This window comes from Myotis yumanensis, unplaced genomic scaffold, assembly GCF_028538775.1.
Source record: "Myotis yumanensis isolate MYYU_CA2020_CCGP unplaced genomic scaffold, mMyoYum1.0.hap1 SCAF_12, whole genome shotgun sequence".
In the NCBI taxonomy this organism is placed as follows: domain Eukaryota; kingdom Metazoa; phylum Chordata; class Mammalia; order Chiroptera; family Vespertilionidae; genus Myotis; species Myotis yumanensis.
The window spans coordinates 15849488-15859095 of record NW_027223763.1 but is presented as its reverse complement, the minus strand read 5'-3'; positions in this window follow the sequence as shown (position 1 = coordinate 15859095).

Genomic DNA, 9608 nt, shown 5'->3' with positions numbered 1-9608 from the left:
CAGTTGTATTTTATTATGTTTTATATAACCTTTTGGCCTTTAAAGATGACTTCCCCTTGTGTTTTCTTCTTGTGGTCCTGCCTGTTCCTCTCTTGGCTTTAAGTAGGCATTTGCCAATGTGGCAGTTTGTTGGTAGAGAAATGATGATGGTGGAAAGGCTTTGTTACCTGAGACAGCTGCTTGGGGAAGGGAGGAGAAGGTGTTCACACATTTTGGAGTCGACTCTCTTTCCCATCTGACCTCTGAAATAGATTTTCTTAAAGGTCATACAAGAGGAGCGTCCAGCATAGGAGAAGCAAAGAAATGTTTGAGCCTGTGACTCAGGCCACGGGAGGGGCCTCCTGGCTGAGTCCTAGGCAGTTTTGCTCAGGGTTTCTTAAAGAACCAAACTTCCACCACTTCCCCTTGATATCCCATCCTCAAGCATTATAACCCAGATGTTTTTCCTGATAGACCAGGGAGGTGGACGCTGAGCTCTCAGCTCCAAAGCCAGGAAGTCGGGAGGTCTGAGTGTCAATTCCAACCTTGGGTGTGTTCCTTAACCTCTTGTGAGAGGTTGAATTTGAGGACAAACTAAAGGGAACATGCTTATCTACCTCCTGAGCAGGTTAAAGCCACAAGTATTTATAAAGCTCTGGTTCAAAGCCCTATTATGTCTTTATTTTCCCCTTTCATTCAGTTTCTTTTTCACTGGTAGGCTATTTCCTCTCCATCTGACTGGGTCACTTTACACCTGGTTGAGGCTTGAAATTGCATATGACCCTGCGTGTCATTTCAACTCCCAGGGCGTGGGTTTCCAATGTGCAGAGTTCAAAAATGTGAAGTCATCGCGTATGAGTCTTTCTGAAGACCTTTCCAACTCCCCTTCTAGACAGTCTAAGTGGGGAGATTGCTGGGAGGCCTTGGGCGGATGAGGTGCAGGACCTGTTGCCCCAGGTGTTCGGACACTAAAGACAGAGCACTGCATGGTCTGCTTTCCTCCATCCTCACCCTGTTTGACCCCACAGTTGGGATCATTTTAGGTGACCCTTCTCCCTCCTATTCTGAAAACATTCCTTGCTAGCTGCCTTTGCCTCATTCTCCAATTTAATGAAGAAAAAATAATAGGTTCTTACATTTATAAAACAGCTACGGCAACATCCATTAACCTCTTGGTGGCCAAGTAATTGGAAGTCACCTCTGATGTGAAAGTTTGAGGATGGCTCCAAGTTGGCATTTACATGATACCTCAAGCTATGTGTTGCTTCCTAGGTCTCTTCTGCAAAGGAAGCTGGGGCTTGCATTGTGTGCCTTGTGCCAAGTGCTTTACATATGTCACCTTCAATGCTTCGAGCCCTTTGAAAATGATTCTGTTATATGTCATGCCCATTTCACAGATCAAGGCACTAAAGCTTAGGGAGAGGGTAAGCCCCAGTCTTATATGGGATGCAAATGAAGATTGTCTGGTTCCAGTGGCCACACTCGTGTCCTTCAGAGTCATCGGTGGCTTTCAGCCTTGGATGCGGGCTACAATCACCTGGAAACCTTTAATTACTGATAATCTGGATCCCACCCCTAGAGATCCGGATTTAATTTGTCTGCCTTGTGGCCCAGGCATGGAGTTTTTGAAAGCTCCCCAGGTTATTCTAAGGTGAAACCAAGGTATAGGGCCACTGAATGATGTTATACATGAAGCAGGTCCAGGAGGCAAAGTGGCTATGCTGAGATATAAACTCAGATTCATCTGATACCAAAGCCCATACTTCAAATATATGCCACTGCTTATGAATCACCTGGGGATCTTAGGAACAGGAAGATTCTGATTCAGAGGGGATAAACCATACTGTTTCTGAGTACAGAATCTCTGAGTATCCTGCTTCAGTGTCTAGCCCTGGGCACTCCCCGAGTGTTGGTTCACCTCTTCAGAATCAGAGCAGCAGGTCCTGAACTGTTAATGTCTTTAAATTCAATTCTAGGATGTTTTAACTTTTGCCCAAGTTGGACAGCAGTTCTTGCCTTCCCCCTCCCACCCCGCCCCCCCCCCTCCCAACCCTCCCCACCTTGCTTTGAATTCTTTGAACAAAGAAACTAACTTCTGGCTTTCCTGTATTCTTGATAGAATTATACCACATCATAGCCTTCTAGGACCGAAGAGTCTAAGTAAAGATAAAATTCCTAAAATCTCTCAGAACAAATGCATCTTGCAATTTCAGTAGGCAAAAGGTCACAGGACAATTTGGAAGTAGAGTAAAGGATCCCTGAGCAGGGCTCCAGATAATAGAAAAATCTTCCTGCTTGAGAATAATGAGACTGATTCCTTACATTCCCAAAGGAATTTTATCTGCCCCTTTTCCTCGGCCAAGCCTGTTCCTGTCTTCCCTGAGTTAATGGTGTCTCCATCCTTCCAGTGTCAAAACATGAGATGCACCTTTGACTCCTGCTCACTCCAGTACCAGGCCCTGGTGAGTTCCTACGATTATCTCTCACATTGGGACTTCCTCTTTTATCTCACGGTCACTGTCCTAGCCTGTTTTTGTCCCCTTGCCTGGATTTCTGACACTATTTCTGATGCAGTCTCCTGCCTTCATCTCACCCTCCAGTTCCTCCTCTACTTGCTGCGTGTGCCTCTGCTGCTCAGAAACCTTCAGTGGCTCCCGAAAGGCTATTAACTACAGCCAAATCCTTACTGGCACGTGGATGCCCCACAATCTGGCCTTTGCCTAGTTCATTTTCCCCACCGTTATCTTCCTTCTCCTTATCATGTCCTCTATAGTCTCCCAAATGTCGTTTCTCAAGAGTGTTTTCCAAACTCCACGTCTTCAATAAAACTGCCATCCACTTGCCAGGAAGCAATTCTTTTCCCATCTCTGCCTCTTGAAAGTCTACCCATCTCTCAAGGCAAACACGAGTGCTGTCTTCCCCAGGAAGCGTCCCCTTCCTACAGCCAGAGTGGTCTTTCCTGCTCCTTTGTTCCCTTGACACAGTATAGCCTGAGGGGTGAGCACAAGGGCTCTGGAGTGGGCTGTCTGGATCTGAATGCAGGCTCTGTCATTTAATAGCTGTGTGATCCTAGGCAAGTTACTTAACCTTTCTGTACTTTATTCTCTTCATCTGTAAAATGGGGAACAATAATAGTACCTACCTCCTGGGATGCCTTTGAGGATTTAATGAGTTATACACATGAAATGCATAGTATAGTGTTGATAAATGACAGCGATTATTATAACACCCTATTTGAGTAGCACTGGTCATGGCACTGGGTCTCAGTCCAGGTCTTATTTATATGTCTACATTTTAGTGCCCAGCACATGCCAGGCATGCAGGATATGATCAACTATACACCAAATTTATCTTTTTTTCCTCCAATATGCTTTTATTTATATCAGAGAGGAAAGGAGAGGGAGAGAGAAATAGAAACATCAACGATGAGAGAGAATCATTGATCGATTGCCTCCTGCATGTCCCCCACTGGGGATCGAGCTTGCAACCCAGGCATGTGCCCTTGACCGGAATTGAACCCGGGAACCTTCAGTCCACAGGCCGATGCTCTATACACTGAGCCAAACCAGCAAGGGCTATCTTTCCATAGAACATCCAAACCCTCTCCTTGCCATGAAACAACAAACTAATTATGTAGACATAGGAGTAATTCTTTGAGATTAAACTGCCATTTTGTAAGTATCAAATCCTAACTGAAATGCTTTGGGTATAATAACATACATTCTTATGCCCTGAAATGGATCATGATATACTTGGGTTTTAAAAAGTACCAGCTGCCTCAATTTGGGGGTTGTGATGTCTTTGTGTGTCATTTGTAATGTGTGTCCCGTGCTATTTGTTTTCATAAGATACTGACATTTACAAATTTATTTACTTTGCAAAAATAAATTAGAACAGATTCAAGAGATTAGGGAGAGGGCCAGGAAGAAGCCCCAGGTGTCACATCTGAGAAGTGGTCTGTCTGAGAAGCAAATGAAGGTTGTCTGCTTCCAATGGCCTTCACAGTCATTGGACCTCAGCCTTCAGTGCACACTGGGATCATCTGGAGACCTTCAAATACTGATGTCTGGTTCCCACCCCCAGGTTTTCCGGTTTAATTGGTCTGTGGTGTGGCCTGGACATACAGATTTTGTAATAACGAGTATGACTCTTGCTCATTTATACTCAAATAGTCTTTCTTCAGTGGGAGAAAAGGAGATATAGTTGCAGCTAGAACCCTGGAAATCCATTGATTAACTCTAATTCACTGAGCAAATATTTTACAGCCTGCTAGGTGCTGGTTAGTGTGCCAGACATGGGTGATGAGCAAGACAGGCAGGGCCCTGCTCTTGTGGGCATCCAGCCAGTGGTGGAGGCAATGACTAGGTAAATACAGAAACACGGTGGTTTCAGATGTGATAGTCCTGGGAAGGAACCAAACAGGTTCATAGAAAAGCCAGGAGCTCAGGGATGCAGGAGGGGTGTATAGGAAGAGAGGCCATGGAAGCTCTCAGAGGAAGCACTGTTTGCCTTCCTCCCGAAGGGTGAAAAGGAGCCAGCCAGCTCAAGGAAGAGTGTCCCAGTCTGAGGGAACAGCAGAAGCGAAATCCTGAGGCAGCATAGGACTCGGTGCTTCAGAAAGTCTGGCTGCCATGTGGTTTTGTGGGTTTAAGCCCAGTGCAGTTGTGGCTTACTTCCCCCTGTCTTTAATCTGACAGGGACATTTCCTGACAGGTGTCGCCACAACGTTCTGGATAATGTCCACACTGCTCAGTGTGACAATCTTGCCAGAGTCTGACTCAGAGCCCTGCAGCTTCATCTCCTGCGTGTCTCCCCCACACTCGATCCAAATGAGCTCTCCTCTGTGCCATTTCACACAGCTCCCCTTTCCTTGTGCTGTGTCCTCGGCCCAAAAGGTCTTCCCACTGCTTCTTGGTGAACCCTTCTCTCAAGATGCAGCTTAAAGTCCCTCAACACCCCCCAAAGGTAAATGGCACCTTCCTCCGTGTTCATGAGCATTGTGCATTCTGGCCGTTGGATGCATTATGAGCAAGGACCACATTTTGTTTTCCGTGGCATCTACCTCTTCACAGAACAGCGGCAAGGAGATAGTGGGCACTTGGTCTCAACTTGTTGAGTGAATGTCACTCAGCCATTGGCCTTCCCAAAAGGGAGTAGCCTAGTTAAGCATTAAATGTGTATCCCTCTATGCAGAATAAACACGAGGGTGTTTTCTATTCAAAGAGAGGCTCAGATTTCCCCTAAAATCTGCAGGGGGGACGGGGGGGGGGGGGGGGCTCTCAGGGTTTTTAAAATGTTTGTTTCCATTTTTTCCGAAAGAGCCTCCCAAGTCCCCATCACAGTTTCAATAAAAATGGTGTCTGTGAACTGAAGGAAGGAGCAGAAAAGGTCAGGTTCAGCTATGGTAATAGGAAATATAATTGCATGCTGGTATTCCTTTAATTTGAGGATTGAATGCAAATTAGGCAGATATGCCCTTTCTGGAAGCCTCATTTTAATCAATTCTGCTCCTCTGTTGGAGGAGTTGGAGCTGAAAAGAAAATGATATGAATGTTTCTTTCACCTGCAAACTAAGGTGTCATGTGATGTGACCGTGGTTTGATGTACGGGCTTTATTTATTTATTTATTTGTTTGTTTGTTTAGATTGTGGGACGTGTAGCACCTTTGTGTTGCTGGGGTCGTTCTCAGGGATCTGAGATTCCCAATGGTGAACTCAAACCAAAGAACTTGCAAGAAAATTTTTGAGCAGCCTTTCTTCCATGCCAGCGTGACGGGTAGCAGGAACCGCTGGAGGAGAAAGATGGGTTCCTGTTTCTGGCTCCATCTCTGACCTTGTTATATGACCTTGGCCAAACACTTTCACCTCTGAGCCACTTTCTTTAGCAGTAAAACCAAGTATTGAGCCAAGATGGTATCTAGGCTCTTTTCCATGCCAAGGGTTACACGAAACACAGTTTCTCTACTGGCCAACTCATTGGGGGAGATGGTAGAGTTTTGATGATCTTCTTGAGATAGATCTAATCACTTGGGCAGTTCATTTTGGAAATTTTATTAAAATGAGAAGAGCATTTTGGGCCCTTGTTGTTTTTTAAAAGTCTCCCACGCTGATATTTAAAGGCATGACATGGAAGAAGTTCAGGGATTTTATCATCCATCTCCCTCATTAGGAATCATTTCGTGTAACTTTCTTGTTATTTGAGCCTACGTTTGTTCAGAGGATTATTATGAAGGCTTTGATCTTAAAAGTCAAAGGACAGAAACCCTTTGGAGATCATAGCTAATTGAACCACCTTCTGATTGGGCCAAGTCCAGTCTGAAGCCCTCAGCCCTTGTAGGTTCCGCTGGCTGAGACCACAGGGTGGTGCTGGAATGGGAAGGTCCTCTCCGCCTCGCCTCCCCCATGGAATCAGATATCAAGCACTGGGAATAACAGAGGGGAGCTGAACCAAGGAGGCTGGAGTGAGGTAAACTGAGTCAGGGAGTGGTTGGGAGACAAGCATCTCAATGGAAACATCCGCAAAGGCTGTGTACTGGCAGTTTTTGGAAGAGAAAATCAGAATGGCCAATAAACATATGAAAAGATGTTTAACCTCACGAGTAGAACAATGCAAACTAAAGCCACAACGAGATGCCATTTTATTAGTTCAGGAAAACCGTAAAAGGTTGATAATATCAAGTATTGATCCAGATATGGGGAAATGGGTATTCTCTTACCCTGCTGGGAGGAGTATAAACGGATACATTATGTTTGGAGACCAATTTTCTACACCATTCCACACCTGTAAAAACTTATCCTACGGAAGTGCTGATTCAAGTATTTTAAGATGTGTACAAGGATATTCATTGCACATTGCTTGTAAAAACGGACACACAGGAGGAAACAGCCTAAAGGTCCTTTGGTCGTAGCAGAGCAGTTGAATGAGTTGCAACAGTCAGACAATGCGACGGAGTCCTGAGCAGCCAGTGAAAAAACAGGAGTGACTTTCTATTCCCATGAGAGACGTCTATGAGCTATGGCTCCCTTGTTATCCAATTACACAGTGATTATTTGTCCACAGGTCTACCTCTCCTTCTTGACTTGAGCGTCTCAAAGACAGGAACTGTGTGTATGTAAATTCTGACAGAAGCAGAATTTAAACTGAGACCTGATTACCTCTAAAACCTGGGGTCATTGCTTCACTCCAGGCTGAGCTGTTGGCTTGGAGTTGGTGAACGGGAGAGCTTGGAAATGGGGGTAGGAGGAGAGACTGGAGAGAAGTGGCTTGCCCCAGGCCACACAGCTCTCTCCACTCACTTGGCAAGCAGGATCCAAATGGCTGCTCTGTCTGGTGACTAACGAGATGGTCCAGTCCTCTGCTGGACTGGAGACTACTTCACTTCTCTGAGGTTTAGTTTCCTCCTCTGAGAAATGAGGGTAACAAGTGTGGCTCTGTTGATTTGGTAACAAGATGATCGTACAGTGCCTGGCACCACATCGATGCACAGTAAATGTGACCCCCTCGAGCTGACAGGTGCACCCAGCAGTGCGGTTGATTGACAAGCTGGACAGGCAGGGGAGCCCAGGTTTTCTAGAGCAAGGGGAGGAAGGCTGATGGAACACAATACCCGCAAAAGGCATCCCCCCACCACCACCCCAGCGTTCCCTGTGAGTCAGCTTTGGGCTAATTGGCCGACAATGATGCTAATGAAAAGGCCATGTTCCCCAACAAAAGCACCCACCCAGCCCCCAAGCCTGGAGACAGCTTGACTCAGTGGATAGCTCTCATCTTTGGGGAGGATTCCAGCCTGTGGGTGAACAGGGGATGCAGAGGCCCTCTTGTGCTGCGTCTGGCCTCCCACTTGTTGGCAAACCCAGGGCCAGGAATCTCGTGGGAGAATGGACTACCTCACAGGGCATCAGAAGGGGGAGGACCTTAGAGACCAATAAATTCCTTTTACTTCACATATCGGGAAAGTAAGGCCCACACATGGGACAGGGTCGGATAGCAGCAATACTAGGACTGAGCTTTGACTTCATCTTCCTACTTTGGACTGCCTGTGGGGCTGCAATCAGAATTAAAAAGTTGTGCTGAGCTGGATGTGTGGACAATAGACAGGAAGGACTTGCCTGCAGGGGGAACAGCGTGAGCCGAGGTCTGAAAGTGGGAGGCCCATCATGGAAACAGTAATAAGCACAGCTACCATTTGGGGCCTACTCTTTGCTGAGCCCTGTGCCAAATGCTTGACATTTATTGGCCCATTTATTCCTCATAATGGTGCCACAAAATAGGTATTCTTGTTGTTCCTATTTTGCTCTGTTTCATAAGAAGCTGGAGCTCAGAGAGTTATGGCTTTGTCCCAGGTCACACAGCTCGAAAATGGCAGAACTGGGATTTAAACCCAATTTCGTCTGACTCCAAAACTGTAAGTCTTTCTAAAAATTTTTATTAAATTTGCTGAGGCAACAGTGGTTAATAACATTATATAATTTTCAAGTATACAATATTGGAATTTGATATCTGTAAACACCATGGCATGCTCATTACCAAAAATCTAGTTTCCACCAGTCTCCATACATTTGACCTCCTTTACCCAGTGTTTCCCCATGCCCTCTGGGAACCACCGTTCCGCTATCTGTATTTATGAGTTTGTTTTGTTAGCTTGTTACTTTTTTTGTTTTATATTCCACACATGAGTGATATCATATGGCTTTAGTTCTTCTTCCGTCTGACTTATTTCACTTAGCATTATACTATTAAGATCTATCCATGTTGTAGCAATGGCAATATTTCATCTTTTTTATGGCTGAGTAGTATTACCTTGTGTATATACCACATCTTCTTTATCCATCCATCTGTCGACGGACACTTAGGTTGTTTCCATGTCTTGGCTATTGTAAATAGTGCTGCAATGAACAGAGGTGTGCATATATCTTTACAAATTAGTGTTTTCACATATTTCAGATAAATATCCAGAAGAAGAATTGCTGGATCATATGGTAGTTCTATTCTTAATTTTTTTTAAAGACCCTCCATACTGGCTGTACTATAACTCTTAACCAGTCTTAACACCCCAGATATAGATAATGCATGTGGAAATGCTGGGCACTTAGTAGGCTTGAAAAAAGGTGAGTTGACAATTTCCATGATTCAGTCAAACTCACGTTTTCCAAATGACTACTCAGCGCCCAGCACTCCCACATCATTATCTATGTCTGGGGTGCCAATTACTGCTGCTGCTACTGCTATTGTGATTACCCACTTGGATCAATGTGCCAGTTCCTCTAGGTAAGGATAAACTCCCAAGTTTTAGTTGGGGAGCTGAGGCCTAGAGAAGTTAGGTGGCCCGCTCACAGAAACACAGCCGGCTGGGGACAGAGTGAGGCATCAGACTCCAAGAGATAAGCAAAAAGGATGGCCTGGCCAAGTCTCAGGAGGTGGGGAGGGATGGGGCAGGCCCAGGCCCAGGGCAGCAGCCCCTTCCTGGCTTCCTGACAGCGCTATTGTTTGAAGCCTGTTCTTGGACATCCAGGAAATAGGCGACATCACTCCCAACAAAGGAGAGGAAGCTGCTTGAATGTTTCAGCTCCACCTCACGCGCTTGTCCTGGGGCTGGAGATGGGAGACCAGCCAAGGCCGCCTGACCCCTC